The following is a 25,202-nucleotide window of genomic DNA, read 5'->3' on the forward strand; positions in this document are numbered from 1 at the left end:
AATAAAATACAGTGCCACCGATTTTAAATGTAATTAATGTTGCATTTCCTCCTTATTGCTAAACAGAGTTCTTCCCCTTAATTAATTTCATCATATAAAGTGACTATCCTTAAAAAATGTACAGTGCCCCCAAAAGAAATGAAAATAACTTGATAATAACCAAGCTTATTATTTAAATATAACAATAGAAATGTGCTCTGAACAGCCAAATAGCTTCAGGATTGAGCTCAGAATAAAAATATAGAACCAAGCTTAGTATATAATACAGCACCATAACCAAGGTCTGTTAATGAATAAATCTTCAACAGCACAATATATGCAAAAAAGTGGTAAGTGCTTGCTAATCAGGGCCAGGCAACAGGTACTCAAAATACAATCCAAAGAAAAAACAGCAGCAAATCACTGTGTTGGTCAAAATCAACATTATTTGTAGATTAAGTAGATTAAGTATATATATACATATATATATACACAGAGACAAGTGCCCCAATCGGGGCCTAACATTTTTCGGTAAGCGGGAGCCCTGAATACCTGAGAGGCTGGTTAGTGTGGTCTAGCGCAAAGTGATGGTCACGATTCTTGATGTAAGGAACAAAAGCCTCGTCCACAGCCTGGCAGGTCTCCGGCAGGTGGTGTGTGCAAGAAAATAGAGAGGCTGATGATGGTGCACCCTGGGGCAGCCCCAATGTGTGGATAGGGATACCTGGTGTTGGTGAGGTGGGTGCCCTTGATGGTAGACTAATCCAGGGATCACTCAGAGGTATGTTGTTAAAGCATAACCTATAGTCCTTTATTGGAACAGTACAACGGCCACAATAGCAATAGATTCCTGCTTCAGCAGCAGGTAGTGTCAAATAGTTGTTTGCATATCTCAGCTAAGTAAGGCATTGTCCATGATGACAACGGCACTACCATGTCAGCGGGTTGAGTGGTGATGTCGCCGTCATGGACCAACCCCTCCATTTCTAAAGTGGTCATGTTTGTTTTTTAAAAAGAACACCACCCTCTAAGTGTAATTTTGTGTAAATCCTGCTTAATAGATTCCTGCTGAAATAAAGGAATCTATGTGAGATGTGTTAGTATCAGGAGAAAATGTTCTTTTGTATCTTAGTCCAAACTGTTTTAGTGTCAGTGCTGTATCAGGTGGCTCAGTAGTATGATCATGAAAATAATGTTTCAGCCTAATGGATCTAAAATAATTGTGTCAAGTCAACCTCTAAATCAAGCCAATTAGGTTTGGATCTAATGCAATAAGGTAGTCCCTTAGATAATACTTGTGTCATTGGCATCATTGGTATCTTGATTGCTCTGAGGGTACTTGGTACTTGCTTTCTTTGGTGTTTTTAGTTTAGATCATGCATTTTGGGTGGAGGGGGAGAAACTGCTGGTGCCTTGTGATCCTTGCCAGGAAAAAGCTTGGCCAGATCTGTAGTCTTCCATATCTCTGATCCATTTCCCCTTTTGATGATTTCCAGTTCAGTTTTTATGTTGAATCAATTTTATTGAACATTATATAACGAAAATTCACAATACATTAGAAACATCTTACAATAGTTGATACAAAAAATACAATGTATGATAAACTACAATGTATTGCTCTGAGGGTACTTGGTACTTGCTTTCTTTGGTGTTTCTTTGGAGTTTTTAGTTTAGATCATGCATTTTGGGTGGAGGGGGAGAAACTGCTGGTGCCTTGTGATCCTTGCCAGGAAAAAGCTTGGCCAGATCTGTAGTCTTCCATATCTCTGATCCATTTCCCCTTTTGATGATTTCCAGTTCAGTTTTTATGTTGAATCAATTTTATTGAACATTATATAACGAAAATTCACAATACATTAGAAACATCTTACAATAGTTGATACAAAAAATACAATGTATGGTAAACATACTATAATATATGGTAAACATATATCCAGGACATACACTTAACCTTCAGTGAGGCCCTTTATAAGGAAAAAGGCCTTCCGAGTGGGAAGAAAGGCAGGTTTCGTGACAAAGCTTTACAGAGATTATATCCTTTAACCTCCTTCTCCCTCCCCCATAGCTGTGTTACTCTCTACCTTACGAGATAAGGCCGAGCTTAGTTCCACAGATCGCGGTAATTTGTGCCCTTGGAAAGAGAATACTGGTAAAGAGCTAAATGACAAGAAAAGGAAACAGATAAACACATCACAAGACGTAACATAATTTTAGACAGATACAAAAGGAATGGAGGACGCAAGGAAGAGGGGGGGTCCTAAGGAGCGAGTGCTAAAGGGAGCCAGGAAGGCTTCTGGGTTTCCGCACCTCCCATATCCAGGCAGTGCACATCCCCCGAGCATATGTAAGAACCTCTAACCAGGAGCCTGAACTTCAAAAAGAGCCTTAAAGTCTGGGGAATCCCTAAATCTAAACCAAGGGGACCACACAAGGAGAAACTCTTCGTGGGCTTCTGGTGTTAATATAGCGAGTTCCTCCATGCGGAACAGTTGAGACATTTCTTTTGCCCATTCGGCCAAGGACGGACAAGTGGTTGAACGCCAGTGGCGTGGTATTACCGCCCTAGCTGCAATCAGGCAAAAACGTAGTATGTCCTTCTTTTGAGCTCCTATTTGGCCCGGGAGAACTGAAAGAAGAGCTATGTCTGGACCTGCGGTCACCGTTTTGCCCGAGATTCGTTGGTACATGTCGAACACCTGGCTCCAAAAGGGTTTGAGGGCCTCACAGCTCCACCAGACATGCAACATGTCTCCTTTCTCGGATCCACAGCGCCAACAGATGTCCGAAACCGAGGGAAAAGCCAGGTGCAACACTGTCGGCACCCGGTACCACCGTGCCACTATCTTATACCCCTTTTCTTGTGTGTGAATAGAAAAGATTTGTCCCACTCCTCCTGTGTCAGCGGGGCCCCCAGCTCACGTTCCCAGCTTCGTACGAATGGGAGTTCTGAAGTTTTAGAGTCGTCCGTCAGTATGGTGTAAATTTGGGAAATGGCGTGTGGTGGGGCAGAATCTAGTCGGAATAATCCCTCAAAGGCAGTAAGGGAATCGGCAAAGGCCGCCGTGTCACCCGACCCCACTATGAAGGATCGTAATTGTGAATACTCAAACCAGGAATTGCCTGTGTGGCCCTGACGTGGATTGAAATCCCCATGTGGGGGGAGTGGAGCTCCCTGCAGCAGGTCAATCATCCGTGGGTCCTCCAAGATCCCCCAGCCTAGGAAGGACAATCTAGCCATTCCCGGTTGGAATCCCGGATTCCGAAAGATTGGAGTAAGGGGGTTAAGCTCGCGGGACAGGGACTTCCTTGCTATCAGAGACCTCCATAAGCGCAGCACATCCCGGAGCAGGAATGCCTGAGGAGAAGGAGCCGGGAAGGTTCCCGCTGGAACCCAAGGCAACAATTTAAGCAGTGCCGAAGAGCAGGTTTGTTCCAAGGCGACCCATTGTTTTGATACCGTATTGTAAGTCCAGTCAAGCAATCTTAGAAGTATCGAGGCCTGATGATACAATCTAAGGTACGGAAGGCCCGCCCCCACCATAGCCTTCGGTCTGATCAGTGTCTTCCAAGCTATTCTCGGGCGCTTAGATCCCCAGATAAATCGCAGCATGGCGGACCGTAAAGTACGGAAAAAACCCATAGGGGGAAGTATCGGCTCGCCCTGGAAGATGTATAAAAAGCGTGGGATTACATCCATTTTCAGGACATTAATCCTACCGAACCATGAAAGGCGCTTGCGGTCCTATGTTTGGAGGTCCTTCAGTGTACGATCTAGAAGGGGCGAGTAGTTAAGAGCGTATAACCTCGACAGATCAGTTGGGACCATGACTCCCAGGTATTTGAGGGATGTTTGCCGCCAATGGAAGGGGAAATTATCCTTAATGTGATCCACCTCTGACATTGGAAGGGAGACATTAAGAGCCTCAGTCTTAGTATAATTGATTTTAAAGTCACTCACCACACTATATCTCTTGAACTCTTGAATGAGTGATGGGAAGGATATTCTAGGCTGGGAGACATACAACAACAGGTCATCTGCATACAACGCAGCTTTACAATGTCTGGAGCCCACTGTGATCCCGTGAATATTAGGATTCTTCCTAATGGCATTAGCCAAGTGCTCCATCACTATGACGTATAATAGGGGCGATAACGGGCACCCCTGCCTAGTGCCATTTTTGATGGGGAAGGACTTGGATAGGTTCCCATTGACACTCACCCTTGCGGTAGGTTTGGAATATAGGGCCAGGATTTTCCCCAAAAACTTTGGTCCCAACCCAATCTGTCGAAGTGCTGCCACCATGAAGCCCCAATGGACCCTGTCGAAGGCCTTTTCCGCATCTACAGAGAGTAGACAAGAGGGTATAGAGCGCGCCTGAGCATGGGACATTAGAAGGAATGTCTTATTTAGGTTGTCTCGCGCCTCCCTCCCAGGAACAAATCCTACCTGGTCGGTGTGTATTACTGTTGGGACATGGGGGGCCAACCTTTCCGCCAAAACTTTCGAGAACAACTTCACATCCACATTTATAAGGGATATGGGTCTATAGCTAGCCGGCAGCGAAGGGTCCTTACCCTGCTTGGGCATCACACTAATGTGAGCTTCCATACCGCTGGGAGAAAAGCCCGAGACCGATGATACAGCTCCGTACACTTTAGCCATCAAAGGGGACAGCAGTTCTCTAAATTGTTTAAAGAAAGCCGGGGTGAACCCATCAGGTCCAGGACTCTTCCCCGCCGGAGTATCTTTAATTACAGCCGACACTTCTACCGTCTCGATATCCTGCTCCAAAGTATCGGAGACTTCCGGGGGCAAGACTGGCAAACCCGTCTCTGCTATGTACGAGTCTATGCGGGCATCTTGGGAGGGGAATGATGCGGGCCCCTCTTTACCTCTAATATCGTATAGCGAGGAGTAAAAGGAAGCGAAACTATCGCATATCTCATCCGGATGAAAGACCTTCGTTCCCTTAGAGCCTTTAATCTTAGGGATATAAGAGGCCTGAGAACGGGGGTGTAGCAATCGGGAAAGAGGTCTACCGCATTTGTCCGCGTGGTCGTATAAGTAGCTCTGGAACCTAGCCCGGTGTTGTAGGTACTTTTGGTCCAAGAGAGATCTCAATGATTCCCTGGCTCCCATCAACTCTGCCAGATCGGAAGCAGTCAGGGAGGACTTGTGGCGCAACTCCAGTGTCTGGATCTGTGCCATAAGAGCAACGATCCGTGCATTGTTATCCGACTTGAGGCGGGCTCCATGCCGAATAAAGATATCCCGCAAGTCCCCCTGGAATTGCTCCCACTGCTGTGCAGGGCATGCCGGATCCCTCCACTCCGGACTGTTTATAACTGTCGCTAAATGCTCCCTGATCTCTTCTGCACAAACGGAGTCCCTGCGGAGGTTGTCGTTCAGTCTCCATCTCCAGGGATTGCGACTATGGCGCTGTATGGACAGCGTCAAGAAAATTGGGGCATGGTCTGAGAAGAGAATGTTCCCGATTGATGTCTTGGGATCCCATTTAAGAGCGTTGTGACTTAAGAGGAAGAAATCAATTCTGCTATAGGAGCCATGCGCCGGGGAAAAGTAGGAATAGTCCCGGTCCCGTGGATGGAGGACCCGCCAGATGTCAACCAGCTGCAAGGCATGTAGATCTCTCCGTAGTCCCAGTAGGTGACTGAGTGGGATATTGTCCCGCCCCCCCGAAGTGTCCATTGAGGGGTCCATAGGGAAGTTAAAGTCGCCCCCCACTATAAGGTATCCTTCCATGAAGTCCGACAGTGTGCCCATCATTGTCCTACATGCTGGTGCAGGGCCAGTGTTGGCGAGGTACCAGGTTGCTAGAGTGAGCACCTGCCCGAAGGCTCTTACCTTCGCAAAGACGTATCTACCTTCATCGTCTACCTTTGTCGCCATAACCTCCAGTGGTAGTGACTTATGGAAGGCTATCGACACTCCCCTCGATTTGGCCTCCAGATTGGCGCTGTGGATCCATCGTGTGAAATAACGATCCCGAATGTCTGGCACACTGGTGGATCTGAAATGGGTCTCCTGTAAGAAAAGGACGTTAACTCTCTGTTTGTGCATATCATACAGGATCTGTGACCTTTTCTGTGGGACATTAAGTCCCCTAACATTGAGGGACGCGAGACGTAAAGTATCCATAGAGAATCTGAGACCCCCTTAGCCGCTCGCTGTCTCGCTGAAAGAATAGTGCACTATGTCGGACCCTCTGGTGTTATAGCAGGAAAAATGTGAGAGGGTAGACAAGGGGAAGGAATAAAACGCTACGACGCGACGTTTAAAGACAATACCAACACAAAGTAGACTGACACCAAACAAACAAACACTGATCAGTGGGGAGACAACACTTATAATACCGCAGACAGACCCGCTGGCTACGGATTCCCCGGTGGGTAGTGTGCTGACCACGGAAGGCTCCTCCTCCCCCCACCCGACAACCGCATATTACACATTGAATCTGCAACATAACAATATACCAAATCCAGTTTCAAGAGAACAATATAACCGTAGAGAAAGAACAGTATTTAAGAATCAAGATATCACTGAACATTTGGAGGGTAGAGAAGACGGCTTTGGGACCTCGAGCCACTGATGGACCCACAGGATCCTATTATCAATGTAAGCCACTGATATTAATAACGGTCTCCATCCTTAGGAGCCTAATCGGCTATCAAAAGGCCGTCTCTCTACCCAGTACTTTAACCCTGAGGAAGAAAGCATATCTTGAAACAAACAATTATGCCTAATGATATTCATTCCGGGGGCAACGGCCCCGGATCACGGCCCATCTGTGCTCCTCCCCTGCCGCGGCCCCGCCGAGCCCGGCGTCTAGGGGGTCTTCCTGGCGGAGGAGCAGCCCCCCGCAGAGGTGGCAATGGCAGACCCGGCCATTCCGGTAAATCAGGAACTTCAATATGTAATGCCGCTGCCACAGCGGGAACCTCCCCCGGGTGTCGGATAACAAATCTATGCTCCGCTTGGCGGATCTGGAGGCGGAACGATGCGCCCTGTCCAGCTCCACCGGCGTGTCTGCTGGCACCTCTAAGATGGAGTTAAACAACTGGCGTAAGGTATCGTGGAGCGCAGAATTTTCTACTGACTCGGGCAGGCCCCGAACTCTGATATTGTTGCGCCTTCCCCTGTTCTCTGCGTTATCCCTTTGGTCAGCCAAGAATTGAAGTTGAAAGGAGTGGGCAGCAATGGTAGCGGCTTGTGACTCAAGGCGGGCACTAAGATCATGCTGAGTGACCTCAGTAGATGTTACACGGTTCTCCAACTGTTGTACTTCCTCCCTCACTGCGTGAAGTTCAGCGGTATAAGATTGCTCTAACCTGGCAACATAACTCTCCATATCGTCCCTGGTGGGGATGGTGCGAAGGTGGGAGCTAAGAGCCCGTAATTCGGCCAGTGCGCCATATTCTTGAGACAACATGACTCTCTGAGACTCAAAGACTCCCCCCTGAGAGAGCTCTGTATTAGATGCAATATGACCATATAGGACTTTGGCCTGATGAGGCCTATCTTGAGACGGCTGTGACACAGACCACATTGGGGAAGGGCATGGGGTATGGGTCACTGGGGTGACTGGCCATTCTTCCCCTGAATCCGGCCATAATACCGGGGAATGGGGCGCAGATGGAATTGCCTTCCCTTCTTTCTCTTCTCTCCACTGCAGGTCCCCCTGACCCCCCTCTCTCTCTTGTTGTATTTCCACCTGCTCAGCCCAGGAGGTGCTGACTCCACGGCTGGGAGTCGACGGGCCTGCCTTGGGCCGCACAGCTGGGCCATGTGTCTCCAATAGGGCCTTCTTCACCCCTTGGGCCTGTGATGTGAAGGCCACGCTTGGGGATTCACCGGGCTTGGGTGCTGGACATTGGGGTACCCCAAGAGCCCCTATCCCAGGTGGGCTTTGTGGGGCATTATATACCTGGGCTACCACATGGATGGGCCTGGATAGCCCGCCCCCCCCCTTTTGGCCCGACAGTACCTGATCCGGCCGCCATCTTGGCCACATGGTGCTGCATGTTATTGTCCGTTACGGCCATCGCCTCCCCCGGGACGGTGCTCTCCATCCCCTCTTCCGACTGGTGCCAGGAGGTGTCTGGTCCTGTCGTGGCCCCCTGCGCTTCCTCTGCTCCTGCTGCTGGCGGCTGGCTGGTAATCTGGGCAGCGGCGCTCACCTCCATGCGGTCGTCCGCCATCTTGGCCACGTGGAGCTGGAGGAACGCAGCCTTCCTGGAGTCTTCAGGCTCCGGTGCTTCGTCTGCGCGGTCCGAGGCAGGTAGGGAAGCCGCCGGTTCTTCTGCCGCAGGGGTTTTCCGCGGGTCCGGGCTCTGATCTGGAGCGGAGCTCACCGCGGCTGCAGGCTGAGTGGCGGCGGCGGCTGCCATTAAGAATCGGCCAATTCCGCGGGCTGTGGATCGGCTGAGGGGCGCTGCTGGGGTCCGGGTACCCCCTCTCCTCTTGGCTCCCATTTACTGATGCCTTTCACACTGGATTTGCTGTTTGTAGCGGCGTCTCAGCAGGGTTCGGGCAGGAGAGGTTTTAGTGTGCGACCATCTCCGTCCGCAGTCAGGCCACGCCCCCTCCAGTTCAGTTTTTACACTTTGTTTGAGTGTCTTAATCATTTATCTTGACTCAAGTGGCCATGAGTGCCAATATAGTAATGACCACGCTGGAGGAGGACCACATCTATTCCTCCCCACACTCTGAATTTGTTCTCAGGTGGTGGAGGTATATTGATGATGTGTTTCTCCATCGCCTATGGTGATTTATTTATCGCCTATGGATTTTTATACCTTTTTATACCTCTTAATACTATTGATGCCACCATCAAATTTACTATGGTCAAGCATCCCTCAAGTCTGAAATTTATTGATGTACTAGTTACTCTCCAAGACAATGTTTTATCCACTAATATATTTGTTAAAGACACAGATCGCAATAACCTTGTGAGTTTTGAAAGTGGACATCCTAAAGCATCTTAAGATCTTTACCTTTATAGCAAATTTTGTGCTTCAAACAAATTACTGGAGACCCATGGTTTATTTAGACAATATAAGTAAACATTTTTGGACAGAGGTTACCCTAAAGAATTGTTGATAGAAATGGAAGAATTACTAACCTATAAGACAGAGAAAAAAAGTCTACATTAAATAAGATAAACAACATGTGTGAAATAGCAAATGAAAATTAACTTTATTAGAGTTTGGACACAAGACAAACATAAACAGGACAAAAATATCATAAAATCATTTAAAAAGGAATGCACCCCAGTGCACCCATATGTACAAAATCTTCCGGAGCCCGACACCTGATAATGTCGGGTTTAACCAGACCTGGGCCACACAAGAAAACCAACCCACTATGGAATCATGAATATATGCATCAAGCCTGCGTCTGTGGGGGAAGAGGTAAGCGAAATGGCTGTCAGGCAGTCCAGCCCGAGGATGTGTGGGAATGTGAGCACGAAAGTGCAGGTAAATCCTCTGCGCTGGAGTGACTGAGAATGGATAGAAAGCCCACTAGACGCCCGTCTAACCTGCAATATTTACCAAATGTGTGAGGTGGAGATGTGGACCCAGGACAAATCGCCCCACGCGTTCCGCCGCGTATCGCGCCTGACAGCCATTTCGCTTACCTCTTCCCCCACAGACGCAGGCTTGATGCATATATTCATGATTCCATAGTGGGTTGGTTTTCTTGTGTGGCCCAGGTCTGGTTAAACCCGACATTATCAGGTGTCGGGCTCCGGAAGATTTTGTACATATGGGTGCACTGGGGTGCATTCCTTTTTAAATGATTTTATGATATTTTTGTCCTGTTTATGTTTGTCTTGTGTCCAAACTCTAATAAAGTTAATTTTCATTTGCTATTTCACACATGTTGTTTATCTTATTTAATGTAGTCTATTTTTTGCATGTGTGTAGCCCACTGATTGGGTGTTTCTCACCAGTACAGATCCCAATTCAGTACACAGAGAAAAAAAGTCTATCACCTTTTGTTTTGACTCATAATGACAGGAGTGACTTTATTGCAGAAATAATTAGAAAGCATTGGTCCAAATTAAATTATGGAGCTACAACTATACCTGAATTTATTAATACCCGTTATTTGCTTATCACATATCTCAATCATTACGTTAAAAATTGGTTAAATCAGACATTGGTCCCTCAAAGGTTTTCAGACAAATGGGTGGCACAATGGGAAAAGGTGGTTTCAGTGATAAATGTTAGTTTATAAAAAAAATGGGAAATGTAGCAAAAAATTTTAAAAAATCTGCAATTTTCCTAATTTATGTTTTTTTTTTAGATAATCTTACCATCCAAATTACTTAATAAATAACATTTACCATAGCTCTGCATTATAACGTAATAACTTTGTAAACATTTTCTAGGATGTTAGAAGACTTACAATAGTAATAACAATTTTTTGGAAAATTTGGAAACCGTGTATATGGACTATTGCAATTAAGAGCTTTTTATAAGACTTTGCAATAAGAAACCATCACAAATGACTCAATTTTCAGAAATGCCCCCTCCAGCTTTTCAAAACCACTTTTAGAAAGTTTGTTAACCCTTTTCGGTGTTTCACAGGAATTAAAGCAAGATAGAAGTGAAATTTTGAAAAATAATTTTTTTTCACTAATATATTAATTTGGGCCTAAAATGTACAAATTTACATTGGGTTGTAGGAAAAAACACACACCCCAGTTTACTGCTTTTAGGGCATATAGCAGGGCACCGAACAAAGCGCCAGCGAAACACCATTTTATGTGTGGGTTACGTTTCCAGAAACAATTTTATGCCACCAACTTTCATTTACAAAGACTCTGGGGAATGGAAATGGTTAAAAACCCCACCAGCTGACCCCATTTTGGAAACTAAACTCTTCAAGGCTTTCAGGATAAAGCAATAGTGACTTATAGGCCCAATTCCACATTTATAGTAGATTTGAGCTAACAGAATAATGTAACACCACCATAAGTGAACCTTATTGAAAACAATACCCAAATTTTGTACAAGAATACCAGCGCCTATGTGTGCATCGGTGGGGGGAGGTCTGCCCATCTCCAGCTGACAAGAGGGGCGAGACAGGGCTGTCCTTTGTCTCCCCTTATCTTTTCATTAGTTCTTGAAGTTGTGGCTGCTGAAATTGGGGAAGGGGGGGGGGGGGTTGAAATGAAAATATCTTTATACACGGATGACATGCTGTTATTCCTCGGCAATACGCCAGTGGCCATGGGTAAAAGGAGGGATATATCTCATTCTTATGGGAAGCTATCCGGTTGAAAAATTAATTGGAAAAAGTCTGCATGTCTTTGGGGGATGGTAGGGTTGAGACAGATTTACCCATTGAAAGAGTAGATGGGGGGGAGCATTTCGATACTTGAATTATTCGAAGATATTTCGAATTGAAATATCAAATAACTTGGACAGTTTTGTAGATTTAAATATATTACCCTTACTAAAAAATTGGACAGCGAGAGTTAAAATATGGGAGAAAATTATCTTACGCCGCTAGACTGTCCCTAATAAAGATGGTGTTCCTTCCTCAGGCATTATATTTGTTTAGGAATTCCCTTGTGAAAATCCCAGAAAGGATTTTTAAGGCCATGGACAGTGTGTGCACGGATCTCTTTTGGGGAGGAAAGAAAGCGAGAATTGGTAACAGGAATTTGAATTGCCCAAAAGATAAAGGTGGGTTGGCACTACCAGATTGGAGATTATACTTTGTAGCTGTGCCAGTTGCTGTGACTTTAAAAAATACACCAGAAGAAGTAATCAAAGGCTTTCTTTGTCATTTTAGGTTTGAGAATAAGAATCAAAGTATAGCAGAGCTTATGGAGACAGGTCTTTCTCAGGAAACTAAATTAGTTAGGGTAATTGACACTTCAAAGTTTAGTTGGTGAAAGATGAAAAAAATATTAAAGGTTAAGGATAGGATAGAAATGACCCCTATTTGGGATAATAGGGGACTTAATGGCAGGAGAATACAGGGTTATAAAGAATGGATAGGAAAAGGGATTAGGCACCTGGATCAGATATTTTGGGATGGTTCTATGAAGACATTTGAATTGCTGAAGAGGGAATATGGGTTAGGTGATATATTTTTTTGTATATAAGGTTATGGTGGATTTGTAGGAATTTGTTCTCCAGTTGCACAAATAGTGCTGATGAAAAGATTGGGGTAATTTTGAGGAGAAAAAATTCATATGATATTTACGGTTTATTATTACAGGCATACTTAATGTATTAGGAATTGGGAAGTAGATATAGGCTCACATCCAGGTGGAAAGGAAGTTTGGGACTATATTTTTTTAGCACTGTGCCGTTAGTGTCTAATAATGGATCTCATAAGGTGTCACAGTATTTTATTGTTCATAGGCTTCACAGAACACCAAAATGGTTTTACAAGATTATAAGGAGAAGGACACGTATAAAATGTGGTGACAAAGGAGCAGGATGGATACATCTCTTTTGGCGATGTCCAAAGCTCCATAGCTATTAATGGTATAAGTGAAATGTAAGCAGATTGTTGTGTATTGATATTTGAAATAAATAAAGTTATTTTCCTATAATAAAAATAAAAAAAGAAAACAACACTCAGAAAGCAGAAATTATTCATCTAGGGGTATAATGAAAGTTTTTGAGGCGTAAGTTGCAATCCGGGGCAAAATTTATTTTTCCTTCAGTATTCATCTAGGGGTATAATGACATGAAAAGTGGTTTAAAATTTTAGGTATAATATCAATTTGTAAATGGCCAAAATTGCAATGAAATTTTGGGTATGTTTGTTCAGGATTGTATAAAAATAACGAAAATGACAAAATAACAATAAAATTAATATTCCAGGGAAGTATGGAAAGCGGAAACAGTCTTTGATGCACAGCCCTGGCTTATCTGCGCAAGTGTCGCATTGATAACCGGTATCTTTCCGTGTTCCCTTCTTGTAGCACACACAACATTTTTTGATAAGTGGCAAAACCTGGGCTTAAGTATGGGAGCGACCTCCCCACCCTTCTTTGGTCGCTCCATAAAAACCCAGACAAGAACTGCCGTAGGAAAAACTGCTGAGTAACATTACTGGCATACAGTTACTGGGTTTCTTCATCACCAAGGACAGGCACCTAGGTGACACATACCTGCCATCAATAATTTTATCACTTGTCCTCTTATAATATGTTTGTGTGACCACTGTAACTTAGCTTTAGAATAGCTCAACACTAGAGCTGTGTCACGATGTGGGTCGCGGGCTCACCAGTGCCGCCCTGTCTCCGCCAGCGCGCCGCCAGCGCATCTCACCCGTCCAGGCTCCTGGCTCGCTCCCCTCCGCTGTGCGCGCGCGTCCCCGACTGCTAGGGCGCGCGCGGCACCTTCTCCAAATTTAAAGGGCCGGCGCGCCATTAATTGGCGCTGGCCATATTGCCCAATTCTTCATAAGCCTGCCTCTTCCTGTTACCCTTGCCGGATCTTTGTGCCTCATAACCTTAGAGAAAGCTTCCAAGCGATTATTCCTGCGTTCCTGTGTATTCCTGCGTTCCTGTGTATTCCTGCGTTCCTGTGTATTCCTGCGTTCCCGTGTATTCCTGTGTGTTCCCGCTCCTGTGTCCTGTGTTACCCGAGTTCCTCCGTGTTGCTGTGTTCCGTGTGCCTGTGTTCCCGTTCCCACCTGCCTGGACCTCCTGTTGCTGACCTTGGACTTGACGTTGCATCTCTGCCGCCTGCCCTGACCCTGTGCCTGGATCTGACTACGAGACTGTCATCCGCTAAGGTACCTCGACCTCGGCTGCCACTGCGGGCTGGTCGCACCTGTGGAACGACCTAGTGGTATCCTGCCGCAGCAAGTCCAACCCGCTTTGCGGCGGGCTCTGGTGAAAACCAGGTGCCGCTTGGGCTCCGGTCCCAGGTGTCGGCTAGTTCCATCTCCCGCGGTGGTCCAGAGGATCCACTGATCCTGACAAGCTGAAGCTGCTTGATCCACTTGGCATATATATATACTGTGTGTGTGTGTGTGTGTGTGTGTGTCTATATATATATATATATATATATATATATATATATATATATATATATATATATTAATACACCTAAGTAGTCTTGCACCCACCTTTTCATCTAATGAGCTGCTCTGGACTTTCTTTAAGTACATAAACACCTGTATATACATATATTTGTTGAAACCAGAAGTTTACATTCACTACATAAAAAACACGTATGCATGCTTTTCTTACCATCTGACATGAAAACAGAATAAACTTTCCTTTGCTATTTTAAGTCATAAATTTGCCAAATGCCAGAATGAGAGACAAAGAATTGTTTACAGCATGTTTATACTTTCTGCAAAGTCCACACTTTACATACACTAAGATTAATATGCCTCTAAACAATTTGGGTTAGCCCATATGATGATGTTGTGTCTTTGGAAGCTTTTGATTATGATGATTTATTGGCAACATCTGAGTAGAGGCAAACCCAGGGATGTATTTAAGGCACCTGAAACATGCTGCTTCTTTGTGTAACATCATGGGATTAGGCAAGATCAAGTAGAGAATTGTAAACAAGTCAGGTTTATCCTTGGGTGCTATTTTCAGATACCCGTACCTCTTTTACCTGTACAAACAATACAAACAAACAATACATGTACAGTGCTCAATGGTTAATACAAATGTGTACAGCAAACTCTGATCCGGTCATCAACCTTCATCAACAGGAGATATAGAAACTATTGAGGTAGTGAACATATTGTGTAAGAGAAAAATCTTTTCCCACTATTGGAAAACTCATTATCAAATGTGCTTAAAAGTACCCAGGGCCACAGCATAGTAGCAGCAGGCCTCAGAGAGCGACAAAAACATTGGATGTAATAGAGAATAGTTACCGTATGTACTCGAGTATAAGACAAGTTTTTCAGCACAATCTTTGTACTCGAGTATATAAAAAAATAAAGTTAGTACTCAACCTCCGGCGCCTCCCGGTACTAATTTTATTTTTTTAATGGGGCACTTTTCTGGGCATTATATTAATGGGGGCACTTTGCTGGGCATTATATTAATGGGGGAACTCTGCTGGACATTACCTTTATGGGGGCACTCTGCTGGACATTATATTAATCGGAGGGGCTACTATGGACATTTCATTCATTAGGGGAGACTACTGGACATTTTATTGATGAGAGGAGACCACTGGACATTTTATTATAGAATAATGGCTGGATTTTCCACACTTGGCTTGTCAATACTTTTTCCCTTGTCAATACAAGCCAATACTTTTTCCCTTTTTTTGTGGTAAACTTAGGTACCCTGGTTTATACTTGAGTATATATGGTAATAAACTACAAAAAGAGATTTTCCATGAAGGACATAGTTGGCTATAATACCCACACACTACACATGGTGATAGCTGTCTTACAGACTGGAAGGTTAGTCAGTGACTCCATGACTTATAAGACTAATAGGTCATAAGTGTTATCTAAAAATCATCAGCACTAAAATCTTCTGTGCTTCTAGCTGTTGCTGTGTGTCAAAGCAGGCCAAAAATTAGTAATAGAAGATCTGAGCCAAATCGGCATCTGGAAACACGGGGTGCCGGCTGTAACATATAGAAGGCACTCCAGTGTAACACCCGCGATCGGAGTGGGCTCCGATCACAGGTGCTTAACCCGTTAAATGCCGGGGTCAGCGCGACCGCGGCATCTAACATGCTTCTGGGGGATCTTTCCCCCACGATCGTTTGCTGCTGTGGCATCATCTGGACCCCAGTGTTGCCTGCAAGAACTGCCGGTAAGATGGCATCTATGACGTCATCTTACTGGCACAGTGCCAGCCTATGCAAGTGCATAGGCTGACACTGCTAATACCCTGCAATACATCAGTATTGCAGAGTATTATCATGAACAAGTAATCAGATGATTGCTTGTTCATGTCCCTTGGTGGAAGAAGTGAAAAAGTAAAATAAAAAAAATTCAATAAAAAATAAAGAAATCAATAAAAATGTCCAAAAGCCCCTAAACATATAAAGAGACATATAACTCAAAAAAAGTCTTAATCCTAACACAAACCCCACATATATAGTATCACCACGTCCGTAACAACCCGTAGAATAGCAGTAAATAATTATTGAACCCGCACGTTAAACGCCATAAAAAAACTGTTATAAAAAAAATGCTATAAAAAGTGATCAAAAAAACATATGTACTCCAGAATTATACTTTTGCAAAGTACAACATGTCCCACAAAAAACAAGCCATCAACCAGCTCCGTAGCCAAAAAAGTAACAATGTTATGCCACTTGGAAGACGGCAATACAAAAATGATAGATTTTTCCCCACATTAGGGTTTTATTTGACAAATTTAGTAAAACGTAAGAAAAAATATTCATGTATGGTATCCCCGTAATCGTATCAACCCGTAAAATAAAGATAACATGATTATTATGCTAAACGGTGAACACCAAAAAAATAAGAAAAGTCAAAAATCCAGTACAGAATTGATGCTTTTCTACTCCTACCCACAAAAAAAGTTCCTAAATTTTCAACAAGAGGGGATACCAACCCGAAAATGCTAACACTGGATAAAGCATCTCATCCCGCAAAAAAAATGCCATCATATGGCCCCAATAACGTAAAAGCGAAAATGTTATAGCCTGCAAAAAGGGCCAATGAGGAAACTAAAATCCTGGCAGTTGCAGGGCGCTCCTTCCCTTCTGCGCCTCGCTGTGCGTCCTTAAAACAAGTCCCCGCCACATGTGAGGGTCTCTGTACTCAGGAGAAATTATAGAACAAATTGTATGGTGGGTTTTCTCTTTTTATTGCTTGGAAATGTGTCAATTTTAGGGCTAAATGAACGTATACCCGGCACAATTTGACCATTCTAAATTTCACCTCCATTTTGATTTAATTACTATGAAGATCTCAAGGGGTTAACTATCTTCGTAAAAGCTGTTTCTGATAGCTTGAGGGGTACAGATTTGAAAATGGGTTGGTTGGTTATATAGGGGGTTTTGATGCTAAATATGTAAAATTTCATTCAAAACTGTATTTATCCCCAAAATAGTCAATTATGAAAATCCGGAAAAGCGATATTCAATTTGTAAGCCGCGTGACGTCAAAATAAATTATCCAGACATTTCAGAAATGATGAAAATGTAAAGTAGACATATAGGAAATGATATTCAGCAATTTATTTAGGTGGTAAATCTATCTGCCTGAAAACGCAATGATTTAGAATCTTGAAAATGGCAAATTTTTAAAAAAAATGCATTTATTTACAAAAAAAAAAAAAAAAAAAAAGATACAAAACTTATCAGCCAAAATTTACCACTAAAATGAAGTACAATATGTGGGGAAAAAACTGTCTCAGAATCGTTTAGATAAGTAACAGTGTTCAAAAGTTATAACCATATAAAGCGATGCATGTCAGAATCTAAAAAATCGGGCTGAGCCTTAAAGGGAACCTACCACCACGAATCTACCTATAAAGGTAGATCGGGTGGTAGGTGGATCAATAGGACATGAGGTGGATCAATAGGACATGTGGAGTAGCCGCATCTGAGGTTACACGAGGCGGCTACTCCACGCCCCAGTAGCCTCTTTTCTTCTCCTACCGAAAATCTTCAGCGCGAGGAATATTGGGGCAATAAAACTTTTCAAAACATTGCGGGAACGTGCGGATTAGCCCTTAAAAGGGCTATCCTCATGTCCTATTGATCCACCTACCACCCGATCTACCTTTATAGGTAGATTCGTGGTGGTAGGTTCCCTTTAAGCTGTAAAATGGCTACGTCCTTAAGGGGTTAAAGGGAACCTGTCACCAGGGACCGTATTTTCACTAAAAGACAGATTGTAAAAGCCCATAACACCTGCAGTGCAAATATGCCTCTCTACCTTTTCTAAGCATTTGCATTGCAATATAATTGTGTGTTATAACTTACCTTGCATCCTGACAAAATCCTGGGGTAGTCGCAGAGGCTGGGCTTTGGTTTGGATGCATTTAAAAAAAGCATGTGACTTGTCTGAGCTGTAGGCTGACTCCATCTTTGTGCTCCTATACAGCTTGTGTCAGGCTGACCAGGCTGTGACCTCTGAGAAGGAGCAGGAGGTGGAGCTGTACAGGAGCACAAAGGAGGGGGCTAAAATCTGAGGAGTGAGTAACACAGACAAGGCACATGTTGTTTTTTAAAATGCATCCAAACCAAAGTCCACAATTACATTGTAGTGCAAATGCTTAGAATAGGCAGAAAATGAGGTCCCTGGTGACAGGTTCCCATAATAGACATAATATGCATAAGTAATTTAAATTACAAAAACATAGTTGTACCTCTAGGGCTTACTGATCAGATACAGACTAATGTAAAAAGTAATTTTTAACATTTTATGCTCCTAATCTCTATCACGCAGGAGCAAGATGTTGGTCAGTGAACTGGTTCTAATTTTATTCACACATTTGACTCTAAATTATTTCCAACAATGGCAGACACCGCAAATATATCTGAAAACTTTGTAAAACTGTGGCAACCAAGGCAGGGCCGGCGCTATGGGTAGGCAAAGGTGGCAATTGCCCAGGGCCCCCAAGGAGAAAGGGGAGAATCTCTTCTTTCAAATGAATCTTGAATTTTGTTTCTAGGTGCTATGGATCCAGAGATATTCAGGTTTAAAGTGAGAATATCAGGTGCCATATTTTATATATAAATATCACTTCCGACCGCAGTTTAACAGTTAATATCTCAGTTTTTCTGCATTTTAGAAACACAAATTTAGATTCATATAAAAGAGGAGACTCTCTTCTTTCATAGGAAAAAAGAAGTGAGGTTCTATGAGTCACAGAACCAGAGATACAGCCCTCTGAAGTGTCTCCCCCATCTCCAGATTCTTAGCCATCAGGCTGCAGGGAGTATTAGCAGCACACAGGAGCTGCTGCACCTCACAGATAATGGAAATATTCACTTTATATGTTACTAGTACTACATTTTGAGAAGGGATAATATCAACTAATATTCATGTTTTTAACCCTTCTCTATGCAAATCTAAGAACACACTTTGGGCCACATGTATCAATCGTTTTTTTCTGTTGTTTTTGCGCCTTTTCATTCAGGCGCACCATTTTTTGTGCCATTTTTGCGACTAAATGTGACTAAATGCTAGCTGCCCAGCAAAAAACAACCAGCTTTCCCTCATTTATCCTAGCAATCCAGATGTTTTGATGCGCCTAATGATATTCATCACTTGCGACTTTTCATTTAGGCGCAAAAACGGGCGCAAAAACACTCCAGCCCGGAGCTGGCGTTAACTGAGAAGAAAGCACTGAGCCCCTTTGCAGAACAGCTCATTTCTAGCAGAAAAGCTCATCCAGACACTGCAGACACTAGAACAGATCATACAGACATGAGATACTCTGCAGACACTAGTACAGATAATACAGTCATTAGATACTCTGCAGACAGGAGCTGCAGACTCTATTTACACTTCATCACCTTCTATTTACAAAACATTCTGCAGAATCCTCAGCTCAAAGCAAGAGAGAAGAGAACGTTACAGAATGTTGCACATAGTACTGACAGGTGTCCCCCATGTCATTCTGCACAGTATCACCAGTGTATCTGAGGGGGATACTGTGCAGAATTACAGGGGTGCAGCAGGAGACCAGCCCTGGGGGATCCCCTCCAGGAGAATCCCCTGCTGAGGAGGTCACTGGGTGCAGGGTGTCACACACCTGGGTGCTGCTGTGAGTGTTATCTTCATTCTGGGCTGTGGGAGAAGCAGAGAGGAGCTTGTAGCAGGATGACATGTAAGTGCCTGAATCTAACATTACGCCGAAACTGTGCCAAAACTGTGCCTAAACTGTGTTAAAGTAAAGTGATTAATAAGAGGCAGGAAATTAACTTATCACAGATGGTTGTGCTAATTCTGTAAAAGCTTGTGATAATTCTGGAAAACAGTGCACCAGAATTTAGGCACAACTACTACACCTATGCACACAAAAGTGATAAATGTGGCCCATTCTCTCTTATTCCCTTTTATTTTGTGATAGTTATTTTTTGTTGGGAAAATTGACTGATACGATGAACATTCAATCCTCTTCGCCTAATGTGACTACACCGCGACCAGAACATGTCCATAAAGTTATATGTAACACCAAAAACACACACATGTCCTGGTATAAAGTTTTTATTTCCCATCATCCTCCATTATTTACACCTATGTTATGACATTCTCACTTTCATTCTTATGAAGCGCGGAGGGTTCTGTTATTGTGCGGCTAATACAATGGCGCACATCTAAACGTGACTTTTATTATCTCATTAGAGGGGTTTATGGATATATAGTTATTTATTTGGGTTACCATTGTGTAAGGAACAGACAATGATAGATCTGTGTGAATTTTCTGCAGTTCCCTTTGCTGCATGTTTTGGTGAATATACACATGTGGGGTCTGTATGATCTCCTCACATCTTACTTTTTTAGGAAAGTAGAGTATTCTGGATTTGTACATATTTTAGAGGACATTTTGAATGTTAATTGCCAAATGCATCGCCTAGTTGTCTGCTTTCAAAATTCTATAGGTTTTATGGCGCCTTTACTTTTTATTCTGTTTTATATATATATTTTGCAGGTTGTGACTGTCTAAAAATGTCTAGCTGAAAAGCAGATATCTAGTTATTACAGTTTTAGTGATATTATGTGGATTTATTCATGTGAACATATCAATAGGGCACATTTGTGAACTCTACAAATGTCCATGTATTACATTTAGGAGATGTGAAGGTAAATATTTTCTGTTTGGATCAAATTTTTTGCCATCAAAGTCAAATTTTAAGTATTTTTAATAAAATCGGTTCCCCTCCTCAAATTTTTTGGAGTGTGGGAGGAAACCGGAGGACCCGGAGGAAACCCACGCAGACACAGAGAAAACATACAAAATCTTTGCAGATGTTGACCAGCGCTGCAAGGCTGTAGTGCTAATCACGGAGCCACCATGCTGCCCATAAATCTCCCTATCATCTATCTATCTCCTATAAAATTCTCCCATATTACAGTTTGTTTTACCATACTAAAGGAGCCTCTTGCTGACTGTGACTGGTCATAAAATAGTTTTATTTTGGGGCCCCACTTTTAGTTTTGCCCAGGGCCCCACTTTGTCTAGAACCGGCCCTGAACCAAGGTAGTTACCCAACCCTCTCCCCCACCTTTCCCTACCTCTCGCTTCCCCCTTCTGCTAGTGTCAACCTAGTCGAATGAATGTTTTATGTACGTTAAACTTCCTTTTTATGCCCTAAGCTGGAAACAATAAAGGATCTTAGCCAGAAAACAGCACCATAAATTACTGGTAGGGAAACGGACGAAAGAAAATACATGTCTCTTCAGCGTTAGTAACATCTACGGCTCATTGTCAGTTAACAAACCTCGGGCTTTCTACCTGTGATAACTCGAGTAGCAGGATCACGCTAAAAGAGGATAGTAATAACGAGTCCCAAACCCAATAAGTACTGCCATTGTACACTAGGCTGAGATCTGCGGTAATAACTGTATGAAAAATGTCTTTAAGGCTGACGGGGGGAAGGGGGGGGAGGGGCAGCAAATGCTCTTACCACTGAAGATGTATAATGTATGAGTCTAAGTGACTATCTTTAATTCTTTTATTACTGTTGTTACATGTTGAATTGACCTATGGGTCCACTGCTTTATTTAGTTTTATAATTTTTGCCATATAAATATATCCAATAAAATGATTAAACATAAATTATCTCCAACGTCAGAACAGGTGAGCAGGGGGAACAGTAGATAGTGTAACTGGTGACTTAATGTCTCATTGTCATGGGTGGTCCCGCGACCCATATAGAGTCGTGGGCTCACCCGTGCTTCTCTGCCCCCGCCAGCGCTGCTTACCTCGCTTGCTCCCTTCCACCGTGCGCGCGCCCCCCCCCCCCGAATACTAGGGCGCGCGCGGCCACTTCTCAAAATTTAAAGGGCCAGCACGCCATTAATTGGCGCTGGCCATTTTGCAAAATCTATTTAAGCATGCCTCTTCCTGCAAGCCCCTTCCGGATCTTCGTGCCTAGCGCCCTAGAGCAAGCTTTTCTGATGCCTTGTGCTCTTCTTGTGAATTCCCGTTGTGACCCTGGTTCTGACATTGCTCCTTTGCCGCCTGCCCTGACCTGTTGCTACGTCTCTGACTCCGATCCTGTGCTGCCTGTCCTGACCTCCTGCCTGTCCCCGACTGCAAGATTGCCTGCCGTTTCTGTACCTCAGCCTCCTATCTGGGAAAGCCCTGTCCTTGGCTACTCCACTTTGGGATAGAGACGACCCAGTCACGGCTAATCTCACAGCTTTTCTGGCAGAGTTCCGGTCAGTCTTTGAAGAACCTGCAAGGGCCTCTTCTGCTGAGACTGGGCTCTTGAATCTACGCCAGGGGAATTCATCCGTGGGAGAATACGCTGTCCAGTTCCGTACCCTGGCTTCGCAACTCGCCTGGAACGACGCGGCCCTGTCCGCAGCTTTCAAGAAGGGACTTTCTTCTCAAGTTAAGGACGCCCTGGCCGCTCGGGATCTGCCGTCTTCCCTGAGTGGTCTTTTCACCTTAGCCACCTGGATTGACGTGTGATTTAGGGAGCGTGCCGAAGAATCACGCCTAGAACAACCCCAAGTCCACCCACGACGTCTCCCTCGCCTGGCTCCTGCTTTCCAAAGACCGCTCCAGTCTCGTGTTGTACCATCTGCAGAGGAGCCTATGGAGGTGGACAGGGCCAGACTCTCTCCTCAGGAGCGTATCAGAAGACGTCAGGGAAACCTTTGTCTCTATTGTGCCAGTCCTGAGCACTTCTTGGGGTCTTGTCCTATCCGTCCTCAGCATCCGGGAAACGCCAGCACCTAGGGTTCTTGGGAGAAGTGTCCCTAGGTGTAAGCAAAGCTTCTCCACGCTTGATTATACCGGTCTGTCTCGGGCACCAGCACCCAGATCCAAGTCTCTGCTTTCTTGGACTCTGGCTCCGCAGGGAACTTTGTGGATGCCACTCTGGTCTCCCGGCCCCACATTCCCGTGGTTCGTCTAGAAAAGCCATTGGTCATTTCTTCTGTTAGTGGCCAAATCCTTTCCGACCCGGTCCGGTACTGCACCAAGCCTCTTTCCGTCCAAGTCGGAGTTCTACACAAGGAAAGACTGTCCTTTTATGTACTTCCACGGTCCACGTCCTCCATCCTGCTGGGTCTACCATGGTTGCAGCTCCACGCCCCCGTCCTTGACTGGAGGACGGGGGAGATCCTCCGGTGGGGACCCGGTTGCCAGTCTCGCTGTGTGAAAATGCCTCATCCAGTGCCTGTCCTGGCTTTGTCTGTGGCTCCCAAGGTCCTGGAGGGCCTTCCCGCTTGCTATAAGGACTATTATGACGTCTTCTCGAAGAAGCAAGCTGAGACGCTGCCACCTCACCGTCCTTACGACTGTCCTGTGGACCTGTTGCCGGGTATGTCCCCTCCGCGGGGTTGTGTGTACCCGCTCTCTATACCAGAAACAGCAGCCATGTCGGAATATAGCCAAGAGAATCTGCAGAGGGGATTCATACGTAAGACTCATCCCCGGCTGGTGCAGGTTTTTTCTTCGTAACCAAGAAGGACGGGTCACTCCGTCCATGCATAGACTACCGCGGTCTTAACAAGGTCACAGTTAAGAACCGCTACCCGTTGCCGCTGATTACGGAATTGTTTGACCGTCTTCATGGAGCCAAGGTCTTCTCCAAATTGGGCCTTCGACGGGCATATAATCTTATCCGTATCCATCAGGGAGACAAGTGGAAGACCGCTTTTAATACCCGTGATGGACACTTTGAGTACCTGGTAATGCCGTTTGGACTCTGTAACGCTCCAGCTGTTTTCCAGGAATTCGTACATTACATTTTTAGAGACTTGCTTTATATTCTCTCCGGACCTAGAGACACACCAATCGTCTAAGGGCCAATCGTCTCTACGCCAAACTTGAAAAGTGTCAATTTCATCAGCGAAGTATTCAATTTCTCGGCTACATCATCTCCGACAGAGGTCTCCAGATGGATCCTGCAAAGCTGTCTGTGGTTCTTCAGTGGCCCCGTCCAGTAGGACTGCGTGCTATACAGTGGTTTCTGGGATTCGCAAATTACTACCGGCAGTTCATCCCACACTTCTCCTCGCTGGTGTCTCCTATTGTGGCGCTCACCAAAAAGGGTGCCAACCCCGTCTCTGGCCCTCGTCTGCTGAAGAGGCCTTCACAAAATTAAAGTCTATGTTTGCTTCTGCTCCAGTCCTGGTGCGCCCCGACACTGAGAAGCCTTTCCATCTGGAAGTAGATGCCTCCTCAGTAGGGGCCGGTGTAGTGCTGACACAAAAAAGTTCCAAAGGCCGAACCGTCACTTGTGGATTTTTTTCCAAGACGTTCTCCCCTGCAGAGAGGAATTATTCTATAGGGGACCGAGAACTGTTGGCGATTAAGCTCGCCCTAGAAGAATGGCGCTACCTTCTGGAGGGAGCTCGGTTTCCGGTCAGCATCTAGACGGGCCATAAGAACCTTCTCCATCTCCAGACTGCTCAGTGACTCAATCCTCGTCAAGCTCGCTGGTCACTCTTCCTCCCCTGTGTGACTTCATGACTTCGACACCGCTGTGCCTTGCACATGTGGTATGATGGAGCAACACTTAGACTTGTGGAGGCTGAGGTGATGGTGGAGAAGGAGGAAGAGGAGGCGGACATTGGCGCAGGAGCAGCAGTTTGACAACGTGGAGGAGAAAGCGGGTCTCCATTTTAAGTTGTTTGTGTGGCTGGGCGGTAAGCACATTCATCCAGAGGGCCGTAAAGGACATTGGCCTTGACCGTAGTTACAGCTCCACACGTTCAAGCTGCCATGCACCTTGAAAGAAACCAATTAGCTCAAGGACTGGCCCACCTTCTGTTCTACATATTTGTGAAGGGCTGGTAGCACCTTTTTTGGAAAAGAAATTTCGGCTTGGAATTCTCCACCTCGGTTCAGCACAAGCCATTAGTTCTCTAAAGGGTGCAGAGTCCACGACTTGGAAAGGGGGGGCCCGCAGTACCGACCACTTGGACAAGAGCATGGTCAGCTTCTGCACCTTAGGATGGCTGGACGCATACAGTTGTCTCTTTGTAATCGCCTCATTTAACGACTGCTGCCACCATGCGTAGAGAGGAGCAGGAGCATCTGGACCGGGAGATGTCAAAGACAAACGGC

General features: G+C 44.8%; 1 protein-coding gene across 5 annotated transcripts in view; it reads left to right on the plus strand.

Moving 5' to 3' along the window:
* The window catches only part of ELAPOR1 (endosome-lysosome associated apoptosis and autophagy regulator 1), a 627,159-nt gene that overhangs the window by 40,397 nt on the left and 561,560 nt on the right, over window positions 1-25,202 (plus strand). The window lies entirely within an intron of this gene.

This window comes from Engystomops pustulosus, chromosome 2 (assembly GCF_040894005.1).
Source record: "Engystomops pustulosus chromosome 2, aEngPut4.maternal, whole genome shotgun sequence".
NCBI classification, from domain to species: domain Eukaryota; kingdom Metazoa; phylum Chordata; class Amphibia; order Anura; family Leptodactylidae; genus Engystomops; species Engystomops pustulosus.